Below are 22,878 nucleotides of genomic sequence, written 5' to 3' on the forward strand. Positions count from 1 at the left end.
CCAAGTAGCAACGAGGCTCACTTCCATATCAGTGGAGCCGTAAACAAGCAGATTTTCGCTAGTGGGCTGAACATAATCCTCATGAACTTCAGGAACGACTGACCGCTCCACTCTCCTCACGTAACTGTGTGGTGTGCAGTTGGTCTGATCGGCCCATACTCTTTTGAGGAAGGTGGTGTAACAGTAACTGTGACTTCCAACCTGGACGTTGAAATCTTGAGAGTCCTTTCTGCGGCCCAAACTGGACGATGTAGATACAGAACATGTACAGCTTCAACAGGACGGGGCCACAGCTCACAAAGCACGACATTCGCTCGGAGTTTCGAGTTAAATGTTCTTCGGGCATTTGACCTTTTTAAGGGGAGGACGTGGGGTGGCCGGCACAGTCACCAGATTTAAGCCCATGTGACCTCTCTTCCTTTGGGGATACCTAAAGGTTTTCAATCATCATCCTCGATCTCTTAAGGATTTGAAGGAAAGGATCGGACAGGAAATCGATGCCCGAGATGACCCAGAGAGTGATGGAGAACTTCCAGGAACGTCTTTAGCGATGTATTGCCAGCTGTGGCCGCCATTTTTAAAACAAAACTGTTTTTTATGTACTTTTCAGAAATATATACACATTTTTTTTAGACAGCTTTGTCCATTTTTTACACCCTTTCAAAATGTGGAAGATCTTTATGTCCCATCCTTTATTTGTAATTAATCGAGACCAAATGGCAGAGATCTGTTTTCATGCTGACATTCAGGAGCCTATTCCTGCTGACCAGTGTCAAGAAAGCCAAATTAAACTCATCGGGATTCAATGTTGTACAACCATAAAATGTGAAACCCTCCCAGGGAGGTGAAGACTTTTTGTAGGTGCTGCAAGGCTCATCTTATAAATGGGCGCTCTATTCCCTCACACACTGTGAAATCTTTTTTGAGAAACAGTGTGAATATACCAGCAAAAAAAAAACAAAAAAAACAAAATGAGCTCCATTCAGAAAAGAAAAAGCACAAGATTATCACACGCCGAGTCGGTTGGGTTGAAAGTGGCGCGTACCCACGACTCCGCCAGGCTCAGTCCACCACTTTGATTTCAAGAGGCTCAGAGCAAACTGCTGTTCTCATCTTTACATTCTGACAACTCGGCTAACAACTGGAAAAATAAATCGAGCCAACCACGTCTGCAAGTTACCGGTTAAGAAGCCACAGAATTGCTTACAACTTCCAGCATTTACAGAGACAAATGATTCGAGATGTGGGAAAGAAGAAGCCGTCAGACAGACAGACAGAGCCGATTGCATGATCTGCTTTCGGAGCGGCGAGCGCGCTTGCTATGTGCTTTAGGGTTTGTCTTTCATTTGAAACCTGAGATCTTCTGATTAAAAGCTTCCTCATGTGTGCGACTGTTCCCATGCAAATGTATGCAGAAGGCGTGTTCACAAACATGGAACCCCCCCCGCCCCCCAACCCCCCCAAAGCTTTACCTCTTCCTATGGCTCAGATTACTTACCCACAGGGTGGAGAGTAAGAGGCCAACACATCTTAAAATGCCAACACTTCACAAGCGGGCACAGACTTTAAGACTTGTTGTTGAAGTGAAGTGCAATGGCACCTTCACTAGTTAGTCAGTATGACTAGTGTGTCATTGCAAGGGTCTTCCTAGTCTGACCAGATTCCACCAGAAAGAATACAGGACAGTGCCACTGGGGAAGAAGGGGGGCTATCAGGGAGTGGGGACCGTGGGGCTTGGCGGTTTTACAATGCTGTTTACAAGCACATGTCATCTACACAGCAACTCTGAACAGTAAAACCAAACACATCTCATCGCTAAAGGCACTCGTACAATAAGCGGAGGCGTGGCACACCAATACTGGAAAAACACCGAAAAACCCAAACTTTCAAATGGCACGAGACCAGCATTTGGGGATTTTCTGTACTGGAAGTAAATGTCAGCTGCAATTCCTGAAACAACACTACATACCTCAATGCCATCGAGTCCTCATGGAGGGGGACCAGCCCCTTGCTTCGATGGGGAATGCCTGCCATACTTACTGATTACACCAGACTAGGACTTGACAGGGGGTTCCCACCCTTTATTTATTCAACGTGCTCAAGACTTGACGGGGGACACCACCACCACCCTCATTATTGTTCCCGAAGTGGTTGGGAATTCTCAAGGGACCCTCCTCACCCTCATTTGCTTTGATGTGATCAGGAGTGAAGGCTATGAAGAGGGAAGTGGTGCATAGTGGGGCGTGATGACACAGTGCACCAGGGAGGCTGTAGTCGGACCCTTTGGTTTGGAGTTCTCCGTTATCTGCTTTGGCACCATTTTGGTACCAGTGATCTGTAGCGATAGTAGGGAGCAGGTTGAGGAGACCCTGGAGAGGTGGAGATATGCACTAAAGAGGAGAGTAACAAATGTCAGTAGGAACACCAGGACAGAATACATGTGTGTGAATGAGAGGGAGGTCAGTGGAATGGTGAGGATGAGGGGAGTAGAGTTGGCGAAGGTGGATGAGTTTAAATACTTGGGATCAACAGTACAGAGTAATGGGGATTATGGAAAAGAAGTGAAGAAGGGTGGAGTGAGTGGAGAAGAGTGTCAGGAGTTACTTGTGATAATCAGCAAGAGTGAAAGGGAAGGTCTATAGGACGGTAGTGAGACCAGCTCTGTTATATGGGCTGAAGATGATGGCACAGGAGACAGAGCTGGAGGTGGCAGAGTTAAAGATGCTAAGATTTGCATTGGGGGTAACGAGGATGGACAGGATTAGAAATGAGGACATTAGAGGGTCAGCACAAGTTGGGCGGTTGGGAGACAAAGTCAGAGAGGCGAGATTGCGTTAGTTTGGACATGTACAGAGGAGAGAGAAAGGTGCTAGGGATAGAGATAGAGCTGCCAGGGAAGAAGAAAAGAGGAAGGCCTAAGCAAATGTTTATGGATGTGGTGAGAGAGGACATGCAGGTGATGGGTGTAACAGAACAAGATACAGAGGACAGAAAGATATGGAAGATGATGATCCGCTTTGGCGAATCCTAGTGGGAGCAGCCGAAAGAAGAAAAAGAAGAAGTGAGGTCTGAAAGTACTGACCCAACACTAGTACTGCACATACTACACTGGTGTCAGAAGTGGGATACAGAGTCACTTTCTCCTTCTGGCCACAAGGCTGTACTCCACAGAGACAGACTGGCAGCATACCTTGGTGGGCCATCCACTTCTGATACTCCAACAAATGACTGTGGACCCTGTTTAACACGGATCAATTAGTGAAGCAGCCCTTGAAGGAACCACACAGGACACCAGTAAAGCTTTTCATGGACGCCAGAGCACCTCACTTTATTAGCGCAATGCAGTCCCTGCCACAGCTTCCCTCTCGTCAGACTGATGTTAAGGTCCTGGGCACACACCCCAAACCCCTTGATTCTGGAAGATCTACAGGACAGGAGCATCCAGAACAGCAAGAAGCTCAGCCAACTCGCACTAGGAGGAGGAGGCCCACCCACTTCTATATTGTTGTGCTCTTGCACAGGTGAAGATCTGAGGAGGGGGCAGCGTAAGGCCAACTGGGTATCTCCACTCAGGAGCGGAAAAGAAGCATCTGAACCCACAGCTTGTTGGAGACGGGACAAAAGTAAGTGGCAAAGCAGAGGTGGCTGGGCCCGGGAGATTCAGGAAGAAACGTGAAAAAGAGTGCAGGCAGGATGGAGAGAAGAGTGCCAGGAGTGATAGACGGTTAGCAGCAAGAGTGAAAGGGAAGGTCTACAGGATGGTAGTGAGACCAGCTATGTTATAGGGGCAGGAGACAGTGACACAGGAGACAGAGCTGGAGGTGGCAGAGTTAAAGATGTGAAGATTGGCACTGGGTGTGAGGAGGATGGACAGGATTAGAAATGATGACAGAGGGTCAGCTCAGGTGGGACAGTTGGAAGACAAAGTCAGAGAGGCGAGATGGCATTGGTTTGGACATGTGCAGAGGAGATACGCTGTGTATAATGAGAGAAGGGTGCTAAGGATAGAGCTGCCAAGCAAGAGGAGAAGATGGTGAGAAAGGATATGCAGGTGATGGGAGAAACGGAGCACGAAGAAGAAGACAGGAAGATATTGAACAAGATGATCTGCTGTGGCAACCCCTAACTGGAGCAGCTGAAAGGAGAACAAATGGAGACAGAACAGTGAGAGACAGAAAGGAAAGCGGTGCTAGCTAGAGCAGCGAGGGAGGCCAGCGGCACTTGTGGGACCTTAACATCAGGCTGACGAAAGGGCAAACCAAAGTGGGGACTGCACTGCAATAATAAAGTAAGGTGCTCTGGCATCCGAGAAAAGCTTACCTGGCATCCTGTGTGGTTCCTAAAAGGGTTGCTACAACACACACACACACACACACAATCACAGACAGACAGACGTTATTAGACTTGTTAAAGCAGTTGTGTGCTTTGATTCACACAGGATTACGTTCACAGTATGCACTTCTTACCTGCGTGTTTACTTTTGGCTACTGTCATAAGACACTTAGGGTATGAAGTCTGGCCCACCCAGATATTTGCAGGGCCACCCACAAACTCAATACAGTAAATAGCAGGAGTGGGCTTGGTGAGGCGCATGGCACTATAAATGCTGTGTAGGGTCTTCAGCATCATTGAACAACAACAGATGAGGGGCTTAAGCCCGATAACAGGACAAATCTGTTAAAGCCACCACTGCACATCTTCGAGGGCGCCAGCGCAGGGGACTCCTCTACAGTACGCCGTCAATATGGCAGGCCTAACCTTTTAGTGTATCGGCTTTCACTCTAACTCTGTCTGCTGTGCTTATCTGATCTAATTAAATAAAGAACTAGATGGATTCCAGGCTTGCAGAAGCCTTCAAATATTGTATAGCGCGAGAGAAGACTGTATATTTAAAACTAAAAAGAAAACGAATGCTCAAAAATCTAATTTAATGCATAATTAGATTAGCCGTGGAAAGTTAGGGCCTCAAGTAGAACAAAAACAGCTGAAGATGATGGAGCTTTGGTGAGTGGGCTATGCAAAACGAGGCATGTTTCAAATCTGGAATTTTTGTAGAAGGATCAGATGCTATTTTTACTGAGTAAGAGGACAAAGGAGATGATTTAGTTATTCTTTAAGTGCATTATGGGTGGCTACGTTTTACAGACGTTTACACTGTAATAAGAAGATTCAGTTGAAGGTTTTATCACTGTGGGGCTTCTGGCAAAAAATAAGGAAATGCACCTTTTGATCTGAGCTGTGAGCAGCCAATTCATTTATTATTGGCCATTATTTTAGGTTAAAAATGTTAATAATGGTTTATGTACTCTGCCATGCAGCCTAGACAGGCACAACTTTATTCGTCCCCAGGGGGAAATGTGGCTTTTTACAGAAGCTCTTTATATACATCCATAAATAAATAGTTAGATAAGTAAATTAATTCATAAATAATTATACATACGCACTTTGGTCTGAGCACACAATGGAATGACTATAAAGCAGGACAAATCCAAAAGAAAGAAAAAAGTTCTGACCTGGCTGTCCCAGTCCGAGTGAGGCGCTATGCAGGCTTGTTGCTGTTGCTATTAAGGACCCCCTGAGTCACGTTTCTGGACACACGTCTCTCACTGTTGGCGTGTCGCACAGAAGGATGTGCAGAACTGTTCACAATGGCACTCGGTTCTGTTTCAAACCTCTCCTGTGCTACGACCTCCAGGTGGTCCCACCACTGTGTGACCCTGAGCAAGTCACTTCACCCGCCTGTACTCCATCCAATTGGACAAACAAACAAAATGGAGCCAATTGTATTTTAAATGTAGTAAGTCGCATTAGATAATAAAATAAATGTAAAATGCGAACAAGTCCTGTAATGGAGTCTGCCCTTTCAATTGTCTTGTTGATTCAGTGGTCCGCTCATGAAGTGATGTTAGCAGGGCAGCACACCACACTGGCCATCACAGAAGATGTCAAGGATGTCACTTCCCACATTAAAGGAGCTAGCAGTTGTAAAGCCTAGGAGTTAAGAGGCTGAGTTGTGTACCATGAGGATGTGCGTTCAGGCTCTGCGGTCAAATCACTTTTAACAAGCCTGTAAATCCTACTGGACGGTCAGCACAGACTCCACTGTAGGCAACCAGTTGGCCGAGGTCTCTGGACGGCCACTTTGTCTTTGACGTTCTATTGTACGATTTTTATCTCCTCCATTGTCAACTGCCTGTAGTTCATTGACTAATTCATGGACAGATGTTGTTGGTTTCCATTTAAGCTTAACCAGATTCTACACCAGCGTTTCTCAACCTTTAAGTATTTGCGACCCAAGTTTTCATAACAGTTTTAATTGCGCCCCCCTAATATTTTTTTGAAAGAAGCCCACTAATACCAATTTGTTCTTTTTTAATTAATGATATATCATAGATGCGTATTTTATTATAATACCTACTTAACTTTTATCGACATTTCTCTAACTCTATATTTATTTTTCTTGTATCAGAATGTAGTTTAAGTTAATTTCTTTTGGTTTCAATAGATGTATTTTTCATATTTTCGATTCTTGTTTTCTTTTTTTCACATCTTCGCGGCCCCCCCCCTTTTGTTACTTCACGCCCCTGCCCCACAGTTTGAGAACCACTGTTCTACACAGTAGTCTCTGTGTGTTCTCATAAATCTGAATGTGTATGTGTAGCAGTCCTGTATTTAGTAATCAGCATAATAATCTACACTCATATTTTAAACAGAGAATTGTTCACAGCACTACACAAAAAGTAAGTTGTTGTATTGTTAAAACTAAACACTACTGTAACAGAACACCTCTGGGGTCGTCGGCAGGGTGCAGTTGGCTTCTGTCTGCACTCCTTCATGCCTGCTGTGTTTTACTTTAAGTGAATTGCATGGTGTCAACGTACTGACAAACAGCAGCCCACTGGACAGCCTCAAGCCCCCAAACTCTTGGTCTTCATTACAAGCAAACATGTGAAGGTAGCCGGAAGTGGCCTGTCAAAGCTAAATGGGAACTGCAAGCAGTGGGTCTAAACTTGCAAGATCACCACATAACCTGCTTTTAGATAGAGAGAGAGAGAGAGACAGACAGATATGAGAGGCGCTATATGAGATAGATAGATATAGATAGATAGATAGATAGATAGATAGATAGATAGATAGATAGATAGATAGATAGATAGATAGATAGATAGATAGATAGATAGATAGATAGATAGATAGATAGATAGATAGATATGAAAGACAATATATAATTAATAGAGAGAGACTGTAGATATGAAAGGCACTATACAATAGAAAGATAGATAGACAGATATGAAAGGCACTATATAACAGACATATAGACAGATCTTGGCTTGTCCCCAAGGGGAAATTTGACATTTTACATAAACTCTTTAAATGAATAAACACATAAATATGTAGATTAGTACATAACTAAATATGCACACACACACTTTGCTCTGAACACACACCAGAATGACTATAAAGCAAGGAAAATTGAAAAGGATGCAAACTTCCGACTTGGCCGTCCCTGTTCCGGTGTGGCGCTATACAGGCGTATTGCTGTGCGTATAAAGGTCCCTCAGTCGTGTTTACTGACACGCTTGTGCTGAATGATTCTTTGTCTTAAAGTCCTCAGTGTTGATGTGTCTCCCGGAGGATGTGCAGCTTTGTTCATATGGGCACTCCATTTTGCTTTCATTCTCTCCTTCCCTGCTGCCTCCAGGGGGTCCGGAGTGTGCCCTATAACTGAGCTTGCCCTTTTAGTTAGCTAGTTGATTCGGTGGCCATCTCTTGAAGTGATGTCACCAATCCAGTTCACATTTTGATTGCGTAAAAAGCACCAGTCACCAAAGCGAAGAGCACCTGTGGAGTCACTAAAGAGTTCCTGTGAAGGACGTTGGCAAGTCACCTCTGTAATTCTGGATGAGGGTCAGCGCTGATAGGCTACATCAGTCGGGCCCAAGGGTCAAAGTGGGACTGGACACAGCCGGATTGGTTGCCACCAAGGGCAAGAGTATCACGCTGCTGTCTGATGATGTGCTGCATTACGTTTCATGTATTAACGGTGCCACAGATTTTATTGCATTAGATCACAAGTCCTTTTCAGTCGTAGAAAGTCAAGAAACAAAAGATGTAGTAAAATAAACATTCACAGCGAACTCTGATGAGCAGACATTTCTTTTCAAAGGAGGTCCCTACAGAAAAAGAGCCACAATGTGCCACTGTGCTTCAACTATTATATTGTCACATGACAAACTGTTTGAGAAAGGCCCCATTTGAAACACTAATATGATACTGTGACAAACCAAAACAATACAAGCAAGCATTAAAAACAAGATAGTAAAAGCTGAAGCCTCTCTGAAGAGCCAGTGCTGCTTTCCAGCGAGAGTGGACTGCCCCGAACCGAACGCCCACCGTGCTGCCACAACTCCATCAAATCAAACGCTGTTTGCAGACACAAAATGAAGTATCAGGATCTGGGCTTCTTGGCCTGTGATGCCCTGGCACCCTGCCCAGGACTGTTTTCTGCCTTGTGCCCACTGCTGCCAGGACAGGCTTCAGCCCCTGTGCCCCTGAATGGGTTTGAGATTGCAAATCAGGGTTAGTGCAGAGCGCTTATGTGGGCCTTTTGAGGCCCGTAATCAAGATGGACATTATAATGACGTGTGCCTCTCTGATCCTGCCAGCACAGGCTTGGACTTTGGGATCTCTGCTTCTCCTCCTCTCGCTCGTCTACAAAGCGAAACAAAAAAAGCGGTCATTTGTAACTGTATGGTTAGGCCTCGCGCACGTCATGTGTACAAACATTCAAAGGCTTCGGCTGGACTTTAATCGATCGCAGAGTTCTCAGGTTGTAAATTAAAGGAAAGTCGAAGAAACCGAAAGGAGCAGGCAGCGTGGTAATCAAATGGCTGAAAAACCACAAAGTGTCTTGTTCAAAAAACTTCTCACAACTGACGAGATGATTCCTCCACCCAGTCAGGCCTTCCAAATATGGAAATAAATCGGCTGCACTTGTGATTTGTGGGGTTGCTTTGGATAAAAGCATCCACTAAAATAAATAGACAAGAAGAAGAAAATGTATCAGTCAGAACCGTAGGAGCAGCAAGCACTCCGCTCAGAGTCTTTCTGCTTCTACAAATTCAGAAGAGCCCAAGACACGATTAGACCACCGACGCTTGGGACCTCTTGACAGCTCCTCGGGAAGCATGCACACTTGACCAGTCGTCACCCTCCACAAGAACAATGCAATGTCCGACAAACTTAAAAAGCAGTCGAAAAAGAGTTTAACGCTGACGCACTCTCGTCAAGACACCCAGGTATAATCATTCTACACGCCCCCCACCCCCCTGTTCAAATGGCAGGCTTTTGGGATGTAAACAAAATGAACTCAAGATAAATCATACGAGGACTTGTTCCAAGGCAAAGAAATGCATACAATTCAAACTGTGCGACACCAACATCAAAGGAGAACGGGCCGAGCTGCGGGCCACAGACGTGAATTTGAAAACGTCCAAACAAAGTGAAAGGCCGCCGAGGCTCCTGCACTAACACGGTGACACTCGGTGACAAACGCCACTCTGTACATAAAGCAGAAATGCCATCGAGACAGACCTGCCTTCATCACCTCCCTCAAAGTCTAAGTGAGCCGCTCCACAGTCAGGGGTCTTCATTTAATGTTAAATAAGCCTGGTAATATTTCACTGGTGTGAAGTGTTAACACAGGAACACGCGACTCTTAAACAAAGATGGGGCTTGTAAGTAAGTGACCAGGACTGTGTGGTAAAGTTCATGAGAGACACAGAGTTTGGGAGCATGTGCTCATAGCACCCACCACACGATGATGAACCTGGACTGGGACCCGAGTGCAGCGGGTGACACCTCAGCACCAACCACAATGGAACACTGGGAGGGGTTTTTTTTTTTAATGGTGGCTGGAGTGCCAACCCTGCCACCAAGCCCCAAGTTTTCCCTGCAGGTTGGAGAGCCTGCTTGCAGATTAACGTCACACCCAGGACGGAGCAATTGCACGTTAAGGGTCTTGCTAGAGGGCCCAACGGAGTGGAATCACTTCTGGCATTTACAGGATTTGAACCGACAACCTTCTGCTTGCCAGTGCAGATCCCTCAGAGCCGCCACTCTGCCCTAATTATAAGAGAATTTATACATACAAAAAGGTTAGCTTAATTGATTTAATACAAGGGCGGCACGGTGGCGAAGTGGGTAGCACTGCTGCCACGCAGTTGGGAGACCTGGGGACCTGGGTTCGATTCCCGGTCCTCCCTGCGTGGAGTTTGCATGTTGTCCCCGTGTCTGCGTGGGTTTCCTCCGGGCGCTCCGGTTTCCTCCCACAGTCCAAAGACATGCAGGTTAGGTGGATTGGCGATTCTAAATTGACCCTAGGGTGTGCTTGGTGTGTGGGTGTGTTTGTGTGTGTCCTGTGGTGGGTTGGCACCCTGCCCGGGATTGGTTCCTGCCCTGTGTTTGCTGGGATTGGCTCCAGCAGACCCCCGTGACCCTGTGTTCGGATTCAGCGGGTTGGAAAATGGATGGATGGATGGATTTAATACAAGAGAAACTGGAAATTTTAACACATTATATTACAATTTCCATGTAGTTGAGAGTCAGAGATGGAGTTGGTACACTTTTTTTTTATGGTGGCTGGAGTGCCAATCCTGCCACCAACCCCCCAGGTTTTTCTCTGTAAATTGGAGGGCCCGATGCAGATTGACGTCATACCCAGGATGGAGCAATTGCAGGCTAAGGGCCTTGCTCAAGGACCCAACAGAGCAGAGTGCCTTCTGGTGTTTACAGGATTCAAACCAGCCACCTTCTGATTACCGACACAGATCCCTAAACTCAGAGCCACCACTCCGCCTTAAACTTTATAAGGGAAAGCGGCCATTAGCCTGAATGTGCATATGTCACCCCTTATGCCCTCGGGCAGGCCCTCTTTGAATTTTTTTTTTTGGTTGTACCCTTTCTGTTGTCTTCGAGACCTATTCCATACTGAATGCCCAGACGATCGTCACTGCTGTCCCCCCCTTGGACAACTGTGGCCAGTCGTTAGAAATGGAGGGATGTGCAAGTGAAGACCTGGAAGGGAATGATGGATGATCGTCAGAGCAGGGTTTGCCCCTTAACAGAACTGTGCATGATAGTCCCATTCGGCAGGGGTACAAGGCTCAGGGTAGGTGGGGTCTCTGATAAAAGCAGATTCACTCAGCTCTGACGCGCTGCTCACCTCTGCATATCGCATATCTTACTCAGGAAAGAGGGCAGGCAACATGGAAACTTAAGGGGGTCTTCTTTCAAAGAAATCCTAAGTGTGTACAAATAAAATTACTGCTTTGGATTGACTGCCCTGCAACATACACAAAACTTTGAAATATTGGGGCAGGACACTTGGTACATAAGTGGCTGCACTGGAGTTTAACAGGGACAGGAGGTTTGGAGAAGCAAGCACTTGATGATAAATCATAGGAAGATAACAGACTGAGGATACCGGGATACATGCAAATAAACTGAAGAATGCTGGGAGATATGTAAATATAAAGACAAGTGCTAAGATATTGTAATAACTGGCATATTGTATGAAATCTAGGCTCAGATAACCTAACCAGTGTGCGCGCGTGTGTGTGTGTGTACGTGCTTGTAAGAAGTGCTATGGACCCTGAAGTCAACATGTTAGTGAATTTAGCTAAAAGTAACTTCACTGACAAGTAACAAGACCACTGGAAAGCATCAGCTGCCCGATTTCAGCAGATACAACTAAATTGTGCATGCCAAGCCGTCAAGGCCCTCTGTAAAAGAAAGCATTAGGAAGAGACGGAGACATCAGAAACATCAAGTGGGACTCTTCTTAGTCGGCCTCTCCACCTGCCTGCCACCTTAACAAGCATCACATCTGGCCTACGACAATAAAGACTGCAGCAACAAGAAGCCACTTAACCACCTGAGCAGAAGTTTGCGGTGTGGCCCTGATTGGAATCATTCCAGTTGTGTGTTTTCATCCATTCTTTTATCTAACATTAGGCATAGGCCTGGTTTACACTCAAGTCAAGGCTGTTCACATCTCTCAGAAGCTGTCTTGGTGTTTACCGATACTTGTAATCAACAGAGGGTCGGAGGTTCTACAAACTGACAGATGGAGATGCTTACCTAGGTTCTGTAGGATCGCAGCCCTGGTCTAGGGAGATTTAAAGTGGTTTCAATGCCAATGCCATTGCATTGGTAGAAACTGAGACCAAGATTGTTGCCCACCATTGTTAATGCAGGGGTGGAAGACTGGGAACAAGTTTGGTGCCAGCAGCGTGTCATCATTAAAGGTTCCAAAGGTACAGGAAGTACTGCAGGTTATTCAAGTGAATCAAAGTTAGGAAGCTCAGGAACGTTATTAAGGCATTTCTAGGAATCACCTGTCCATCGATAATAAAAAAAGAAGAACTTTAGGAGGCTCAAGTGCCTTTGGTGGACACTTCCACGATAAAATGCCACACCTCTTCACTCAGCTTGGCAGCAGTGCCGTGCATAAGAAGCTTTTAGCTTCCTACGCCAGCATCTGCCAAGTCAGACACATAAAACACGTTCATGTTGTATCTTAATACCCCGACATGCACAAGAACTTTAGAGAATGAGAAAAGAGCTGCATAATTGAACACTTCCTTTAAATGAAATTCTGAATTTCTAGTTTTATGTCACTACAAATAAATTCCAAAATTAACAGCTTTTCTAATTAAACCACGCCTGCCTACTTACAAAAATTAAAGAAAAATGTCTGAGCAGCACAAGCAAATGCGGCTTGGAGGAGCAAAGAAAAGCACGCAGTGCGGCTCCTGGCACCTCGGACTGACCGCAGCGTCAAATCATAAAACACGTTCATGCATCGTAATACTCTAAAATCTATAAGAACTTGACAGAACAAAAAAAGAAAGAAAAATCGGGAATGTGCGCCCCTTGAATTTCTCGTATACTAAGATCGAGGAAAAGGTCATCAGAACACTTCCAGTGGCACGATAATTCTCAGATATCACATCTCTTTGTTTCTTATCCTAGCTAATTGATAATATCGATACACAATCATTTATCTCGATGTATAACCAAACTTCAAATTAAAATGAGATTTTCTTACTTAGAGAGGTCGTAAACGCTGGTGGGTATTTTTTCAAGATTGCATGTAATTGAGGTAATACATATGCAAAATAAAAAGAGTTACAGTCACCTAAACACTTATAAAAAGTGTTAGTATTATATCATATCTGTTGCAATAAATTGCTAGAGGTAAAACTGCACTTAGCTACTTTTAATTATGATAATGATGGCAGAAATAAAAAATATATATATAGAACTAGGGGGGCAAGCTCCCCTGGCGCCTTCACTGCCCAACCCTCAGTTGCGGCCAGAATATTAGTAAAATCTGTAAATGTACAAAAAAAAAATTATTATTTATAGGGGGTTCACTCGCCAACCCCCCTGGCCAGCGCTATGCGCCAGCCATGTCACATCTCTGAACCTCATGTTGTGAAGAGAGGGGCTGAACGCACCCCAAGGAGACGCCGTTGCTCCTCAGAGACCCCCTCTTAAATGGTGATACAATGGGAAACAATTACAGTTGTATTTTTTTTTTTTACCTCCTCTTTGCTCGATCAGTTGCTGCTGCCGTGCCATGTGATCTGCATCTCGTCCGGTGCTTCGGACATTTAAAAGCCTGTACAGCAGCTGTCCTACTCAGTCTTTTATTTCCAGCCTCAGGAGTGGTTACATGTCTTGGCACAAAGTCTCCTCTCGCGGAAGGCGAGTTCTTGATATTTTATAGTTTATCATTTAAAAACAGAATAAGAATGTGAAAATCTAACAACATTACATTAAAGTTCGATTAATTCTGAAAAGAGTGATACTAAACACATACAGTATATGTGGATTTTAAAATAAGCCTGATTTAAAGCGTGACACAAAATGTCACATTTTAGGTTTAGGATTTGTGTATATATTATATATATATATATATATATATATATATATATATAGTAGATTAATTGTATTAGCAGGAACATGACAGGGACGTAGCAGCTTATTGTTCCCATTACATCTTTATATTTACATGGCATGTTCAATGTTTACACGTTTATGATACATAAATTATAATAAAATTAATAATAGTTATTGAAAGACTGTGCATTATATTGAATAGTTTTTAAAATCGTGTCTACATTTATCTCTCCATGATACAAAAATTTTGGATGGTTGTTTAAATTAAAATACGACTTCTGGTTGAGTACTTGGTCACAAATTTCATATCTGGTTGCCTTTTATCATTATAAATATCGATTCAAAATTTGATTCGTCTATCTGTAATTTTAACCATAGGTTTACTTGAAAATTTGTGAATATGTTCAGTTAAAGTACCATTTCCGGTTGCCAGAAGTGGCCCAAAAGTTGCTAGGATTCCTTATTTTTGATATAAAGCAGGTGTACATAATCTCACTGGCTGAAGGTAAAGCGTTTTCGAGTTTACACGCAGACAAACAGCATTTCAAAAATGATATTTTCAAACTCAGGAAGGTCTAAAACATCAGGATTCATCAAAATCTTGAGGTTGAATTTTTTTTCACAATTCCTGTACTCTCTCTATATTATGTATACGAGAAAGTAAAAATTAAACATCTCCAAATGTAAGGAGATTCCGAATTTCTAGATTTCTAGCAATACAAATCAAGTTCATTCAAACATTAACTTAACAGCTTACTTAACTGAAAGATGTCTGCCTGTTTTTTTACTTTGTTCTCTGTGTGTTTTAATAAATCTGCGTTTACATGTGCACCACTGCTGTGTGTGTTTAGTATAACAATCTATACTTTTTGTTTGTAAATCTACACAAAAATATGTTGTATGGTATGATATTGTACTCCAGAAAGTGAAGCTGGTCTGAATACTTCATGAATCCACTGTAAGTCCTGCTGCACCAGCCATTCATTCACATTTTATATTAATATGAACTCTACAACAATGTAACATTTTTTGACTTAAAGTCGCTGTCTGTGCAGCACGGCGTGCGTCTCACAAAACGTCTCATTCATCTGTCCTGTACAAGGGTGAAGGAGAGGAGCACAGAGGAAGTGCAGAGCGGCTTGTGTACACTTCACTAGTCTAAGCAATGTCTGCTCGGGCCGAGGTGAAGGTCAGCTCAAAAACAGAGCAAAGGGTCTACTCAGAAAGCCCTCCAAGAGAGAGCCGCATACAAGCGTAATTAGGCACAATTATATCTTTAACATCTAGTTATAGAATTAGTCTGATTAGGAACAAACGAGTCTGGGCAGACAAAGGCGGCATTCAGGCTCATGGTGCACTCCAAGTGGCTCAGCAGAGTGTAACTACAGGTTGTCACTTAGCGTGGAGGAGGCCTAGAATTACACACACACACAAACACACACACACACGCAGACGCAAGGAAAAGAGGTGAAGGGCAGGAACAGCCGCACATTCACCGTGAAATCTGGAGCCAATAACAGACGTCACAACGACTCAAAGCTAAGCCTGCCTTCAACTTCTACATGTGACATTTTAATAAAGGGTGTATTCTTCTGCTTTCATCCGTTTGAGAAGGTGCTTGGCCTTGCCTAGAAGGCTTAATTAGAAAAAGGTTGGGGGAAAAAAAAAAAACATACATGAGTTAGTGGGCACAGTGCTTTGGGGCACCGGCCATTTTAAAGTGTGTATATGTATAAATGGACAGCTATGTGAAAGGCACTATATAATAAATGGACAGAATAGATAAGGCACTATATAATAGATAGATTTTAATACAAGGCAGTGATGTACGGGCACCCAGAATGGGACAGATGGACCCCTGCCAAACCTGAAGGTCCACATTGCGAGTGGAGGCTTTACATGGATGGACGTCCCAACTGGGATGACTGGTGTTTTTACTCCTAGTGGAGACATTGTGATCTGTGTCACCTGCCATCATGATGTCAGACTGCTTGATGCCCAAGCTCCTCTCATTTTGTGTTTTGCTAAGTGTGGTCGCTAACTGAGAGGCGCTACTGAGGTAGAGTGGGCTTTGAGCTGACGGTTTGGCTTTTTGACTTTCTACCCGTCTCTGATAAACTGGACAGGTGGGCAGAAAATACTCTATAAACAGACAGACAGATATTCAGTATAGTCGGCAGGATCAGAAAATTATGGAGAGAGGGAAATTATGGAAAAAAATAGAATTATTTTAGCACAAGGCTGTCGCATAATAAAACATGTAAAAATGAAGGGGCCTGAATACTTTCTGAGAGCACTATATAGTTTTTTTGAGACGTCTTATGTATTTTGTCATCTCCTTGGATTAAAAAGAATGTGTTTCAACACCTAAAACCCACACACCCACACACACGGTCAAATACAAAAACAAAAAGTTCTTGGTTAAGGTTCAAAGTGGACCCCTATAAAAGCACTTACAATGTTAACACTTTGTTTCAGACGTGTGTATCATGTGCACATGACAGTATCTGAGAATACGATTACTGGCTTTAGTGGTGATTGGGGGGGGGGGGGGGGGGGCTCTGAAGAATGTAAATGTGTGTTTGTTTTGACAGCAGTATATGCACTTTGAAGTCCCGCTCTTCCAAATAGGACATAAAGTGCATGCCAAGCAGACATAGCAGAGAGATCTGCCACCGTCTAGCAATTCATAAAACAGAGCAAAAAGCCAGGGCGGGCTTCAGTTGTGTTTAAAGCCCCCTTAGTGCAGACAGGGAAAAGACTTCCATGGACACTTGTTAGGAAAACGAACTAAAATGTATGTCAAGGGAGCAGTGGTGACCAGGGGCCTCATGCATAACGCTGTGTGTAGAATTCACACTAAAACATGGCGTAAGGACAAAAGCAGAAATGTTTGTACGCACAAAAAAATCCAGATGCATAAATCTGTGCAAATGCCAACTTCCATGTTGTTCTGCTCCATAAATCCCGGTCAGCGTGAAAAGTAACGCACGTGCATGCGCCTGCTGCCACTCCCCAAACTCCTCACAGAATTACGCCTCTTTGAATATGCAAATCAATATAAATAGCCCTTAAGCGCAGCGTTCTGTGAAAAGGCAATGGCAAAAGCACAGGGGGAAATGGAAGAATTTCAGTGAATACCAAGTGGAGACAAAGAAAAACATACTATTTGTTGGTTTAAACAGTGGTATAAACAACAAAAGGAAGCTGATCGAGTGACAGAGTGTCCGACAAACACGAAAGCCCAAGTTCACACAGTCGCACAGTGCCCGAAATAAAAAAAGAAGTTGTCAGATATCAAAGTCGCCGTGAAAAGGCAAGTTGTAGCCCACCGTCTGAGTGTCATATGAAAGCTTATTAGGGTACAGACAAAAAAAATAGACACACAGTGGGGAAAAAAGCATGAAATGTCAACTTTAATCTGTAAATTTCCACTTTAATCACGTAGTTTATTTTGTCATTAAAGTAGAACATCATAAACTTCATCTTTAAATCGTTTAATTTACTAGTTTCTCAAATCCCATTGTAACTAAAGTAGCACATTAAATGCTTTGTTTTGTATTTGATCTTCTATGTGCTCTGTGTGTGTGAATCGCTAAGTGAAAATGTGCGCGGCTTAATGCCAAGTTTAGGTTTTATACATCACGATTTGAGCGTGGAAACGGGAGTACGCAACATTTTTGTGCATACGCACCATTTATACATGAGGCCCCTGATCTTCACTCAGTGCATCTCTCTGTGTTTTGTGCCCCATTTTTTGTTGTTCTTAAATTGTGTAAAATCGTTTTCTTTTAATAGTTTGTAAGTATTTATTTCAATAAGATGCTTTATAACTCTTGTGAAAGTTTTTTTTTTTTTTTTTTTTTACTTTTGCAGGGACAGTGGAGATCATGATTAAGGTTTGATATGTAACAATTATCAAACTGCCTCACCTTCATCTGTCTCGCTCATTTCTTTCGGTCTTGTTATTAGATACAACTGAGAAGGCACATTCCATGTTTTCTTGTGTACACCTGACTAAATAAAGCAAGCTTGAACCTTTGAAGCCACCATGTACAAACTCTTCAATATGTTCATTACAAACAGGATATTCATCTACTATTAAAAAAATCATTAAAAACGTCCATAAAACAAATCTCACGTCACTTGTGTCGCATAATCCACACGTCAAGCCTTCCGGTTGCGTACAACAGGCAAATACAGCATATAGTTAAATAAACAACTCCAGGAGAATATTTTTGCACAAAATAGGTTTTTTTTTTGGCTGTTGTGAACACACATGAGTTTGTCGATTTGGTGGTCCTCTCTTGAAGTGACGTCACCAGAGTTGTCGGAGGTGTGAAGGGGGTCACCACTCACATTCACAGGAAGAAGAGCCTGCACCGCCCTTTGTTACACAGTAGCCGTATGTGTGATGAGACCAGTCCAACCTGTCACTGATGTGGACCCCCAAGTACGTGTAGGAGTGCACCACCTCGACGTCCATTCGATGACCGGACACAGAGGCTCTTTGGTGCAGTAAAGCTCAATCACCTGTTCCTTTTCTGCATTTTGTGTGTCGTTGCTTCAAATATTGTACAGTACAATAGACTAATGGGAGAGTCATCACAGGACGTTCAATACGTGCAGGACAGACGAGTGGGTGGACAGACAGACATATTCCTGTTTGTCTTCAACGGAAAAGTAAAGACAACCAACACCACAGGATTTCAGCTCTCCAGGACTCCCCCATTCACCCCATAGCAAAATGATGTCTCCTTCAGAGTGAAATGCTGCAAATACGTTTATTGTTACACAGTGGCATAAAAAGAAAAGAAAACGAAACCAAAGGGAGTTGGAATGTTGAGGGGTCACTACAGTCAAGAGACGATGTACAGTCCCCAACAGTCCTGACAGAGTGGTCTCTCTATATATATAGGAATCCAACACTTCACGCGATGCGTCCATGCCAATGAGTCAAGCATGAAGGATGGACAAGAGGAGCAGCGCAAGCCAATGAGCAAACAGAGCACGACCTCAGCTCCGACTCCGAGTACAATATTCTGAGCTGTCAGCCTCAAATTCCAGCCAGAGGATTTGCCAGAGGCGGATTCACGTCCTCAGCTACTACTATTTCAAATCCTGAGGTCACATGAAAAGAAAAAGAAAAAAAAAAAAACGCTTTCTGTGTTGTTCACTGAACAAGAAGGGAGGCTCCTGGACGCTATTGTTTTACACTCTTTAATTCCATAATAACCAGCAGCATTCCTCAACGGTACTCTGTCTTGAAGTGACCCGCAACCCCAACTGCAGTTTTAATCCAACGGATAAGATTTAAAAAACAAAAAAAAAATAACACTTCATGTGGCTAATCGAGACGTGCCATTAATACCAAGAGAGAAATGTCACGTCTTGATTAGCCACAATACCGACACAGGGGAATGTCATACTGGCAAACTGCTCCCATAACTCAGTGCAGTATGGAACCGAGAATATGTTTTCCAGCTACACGCGATTCTCACAAAACTTCTCTTTAAAAAGCCCTCTGCTTAAGTTACAGCTCCTCTTCAGAGAGGGCGGCATTGTTCTCAGGTAACAAACCTGGGCACCGAGGAGCGGGAACTCGATCCAGACATTAATCTGCACAAGTCACATTCCGCAACAACACACTACAGTGACAGCTCTGGGAGCCACCACACCTGGACGGGTCAACAATCTCAAAGGGATCTGCTTTGATTTTACTCAGCCTTTCAGGCACGGTAAGTGTCAGCCTCGTTTATATGTTTACTGTACACACTGACACGTGTCTTTGGTAACACTGTAAACACGTCCCACACCCAAAAGACGAAATGAGGACATGCAAGGAACCAAAATGATCACGCGTGTCACAACTCTCCTTAACGCGGGCCACAATGAGTCCACCTATGAAATAATTCTTTATTTATTTGTCACATACATAGTTATACAGGACAACACGCAGTGACATGCATCTTTTCGCATACCCAGACGACACAATAAACACAAAATCAACACCCACTACCACATAACCAGAGAAACGGACCCTCAAACGGTGCAGAGTACAGGCAGGCATTGAATAAAGCTGTGACATACTGTGTGGAGGGCTTTATTAGTAAATGAGACAGATATGAAAGGCAAGGATGGATGGATGGATAGATAGATAGATAGGGCACTATATAATAGATAAATAGACAGACAGAGATATGAAAGGCACTATTCTCTGCATAGTAGCCAATATTGTATCATATCTGTCTATAAGATAAACACAGCAGATATGAAAGGCATCATATAATAGACAGACAGATGGTTATGAAAAGCACTTTACTCTACATAGTAGCCAGATATGAATGATACTACAGTATATGACAGAGAGATATGAAAGGTATTATGCTCTATATTGTAGCCAATATTGCATTATATCTATGGATATGAAAGGCACTATATTATATATTACAAACATGCATATTTAACAATGGTGCAGACTACATGAAGGCACTGCATAATCCTATAACATTTGGAGGGCTATAATTCCAGATAGAATGATATGAAAGGCACAGACAGACAGAAAGGAAATTCACTATATTTGTTATAGTAGTGAGATATGAAAGACACTATTCTCTATATAGACACCATAGGATAGCTAGATAAATGTGAAAGGCACTATATAATAATGACAGACAGACAGATATGAAAGACAATATACTATATATTGTAGCTAATATGGTGTCATATCTGTACTGTACTCTATATAGTAGCAAGATATGAAAGGCACTATATAATAGATAGATAGATAGCCAAGAGAGGCACTATATACTGTATGAGTGAAAGCCAGACAGACAGACAGACAGTGTGGTGCAGTGTTTAAGGCTTTGGACTTCAAACCCTGAAGTTGCAGGTTCAGGTCCTGTTACTGTCACTGTGTGACTCTGTGCAAGTCACTTCAGCTGTCTGTGCTCCAATTGGACAAAAACAAACAAATAATACAACCAATTGTAATCAAACTTTGTAAGTCACCTTAGGTCAAGACATCAGCCAAATAATAAAAGTAGTAATAATAATAATAATACGAAAGGAAATATATTACAGCTAGATGGACAGACAGACATAAAAGGCACTGTATTAAAGATAGCTATGCAGTTCAATGAAATAGATATGAAAGGCACTATTATTCCTTATTTATCAGATGTCTTCATCAAAGAATGGTTAGAAGGTGTAGGCATCAAAAGCAGGAGAGAACAAGATAAAAAAAAAAAAAAAGGTGCAAGAGGGAGTCGTCTGCCTGCCCCATAATGAAATCTGCAGCATCATCAAACTATGACACACACATCAGTATCATAAAGTCTTTGTCAATGCAATAGCAGCAGCCATCCGCTAAAAGAGAAACTAAGCAGTTCCACAATATTTAATGAAAAGATGTGCCTTCAAAAGATGACTAAACAGGAGTGACTGGGCACAGACTGCAATGACACAGGAAGATCATTCCACAACTATAACACAGTCCGACAGAGAGACATGAAAGGCACTCTACTCTGTACTGTGCACTAACATGAGAGATATTATAAGCTAGACAGACAGACATAAAAGGCGCTACATGATAGACATACAGACCTAGACTTGTCCCAAGGGGACGTTTAGCGTTTCCTATCTGTCCATCCCTCCAATCACCAAATCCACTTAACAGAGCTGAGGGTCATGGAGAGCTTTACACCTACAGCCACAGGCTGATGGCACCACATCTTCTTGGACATATTTATTCAGCAGGGGTATCTGACACTGCCTGGGGTGGACTAAAGTGCAGTCGCAGTTCAGGGCATTTACTAAATAAACCCACCGTGGGGAGCAACTTTGCCCACCTGTGCTAAGTCCTAAATCCTAAAAACGCCTGCTAGGACACACTTCCCTTATAAAAAACAAGTGCAGTCAAAAATGAAAATTCCCCAAGGGGAAAAATTTCAGAATGTAGCCAAGCCTGTGGTCTTACCCATTAAAAATGAGAAATGTGTGTAAACGTCAGCAGAGAAAGGTTCAAAGGTGTGGATTTGCATACCAGACAAACACACACACACCCCATCGGCCTGACATGTTAGAGACATTCTCACAAAAATACACCATGGCCTAAAAGGACAAAACCAAAATATAACATTCTGAAAGTCACTTTAGCCAGCTCAGGGTCTCGGGGGGCCACAACATATTTGAACAGCAGGGCAGTACAGGACAGTCGGCTTCAAGGCTCACTCTAACAAACACACTTCAGAGTTTCCAACGAGGCTCACAGGCAGGTCTTTGGGGTGGAGAAGGAAAGCAGGGCACCAAAATGAGAGATCATGTAAAGTACACACATATGAGTCACTGTTTAATCAGCGCCGTCTAACACAAAGCATCTTGCCGAAATAAAAATAAAAGATAAAATGAAAGTGGCAGAGTACATGGACACAACCCTAAGTTAGTGTTTCCACGAATTCCAATCATAGCTCTGTCGAGATAGATAGGCCTGTACTCAAGCCGCACAGTTAGATTGTTTCATGTCTGCCCATTACTCCTGCGCTGTCCCAAAGGTAGTCCAGTTTTAAATGAACCTTTTCAGGTCAAACCACCAATCAGCAGGCCAGAAACAGGCCAACAAACTCCTCTCTCTCTCTCTCTCTCTCTCTCTGTATAAAAATATAAAATCAGTAAGCCAGGCTCTAGAGTTGCACCTAACAAGCCTAATCCAGATAGCTGTCTGTTATAAACATTAAAAAAAATATACACTTTTGGAAAAAAAAAATGTGAAAAGATACTAAAAGGTAAACAAATAAAGGTCATCAATCAATACAAAGCGACCTCCAAATCCAGAGTGGCATCTATAATGTGCACATTTGTGTGGCACTCAAAGGGACTCAGCAGGCTCCGCCTCCCTGCTATACTCACACA

General features: G+C 43.1%; 1 protein-coding gene across 5 annotated transcripts in view; it reads right to left on the bottom strand.

Annotated features, from left to right (window-relative positions):
- The window catches only part of magi1b (membrane associated guanylate kinase, WW and PDZ domain containing 1b), a 297,633-nt gene that overhangs the window by 254,417 nt on the left and 20,338 nt on the right, over positions 1 to 22,878 (bottom strand). The gene's annotated exons all lie outside the window — the stretch shown is intronic.

Source organism: Erpetoichthys calabaricus, chromosome 18, assembly GCF_900747795.2.
Source record: "Erpetoichthys calabaricus chromosome 18, fErpCal1.3, whole genome shotgun sequence".
Lineage (NCBI taxonomy): Eukaryota > Metazoa > Chordata > Cladistia > Polypteriformes > Polypteridae > Erpetoichthys > Erpetoichthys calabaricus.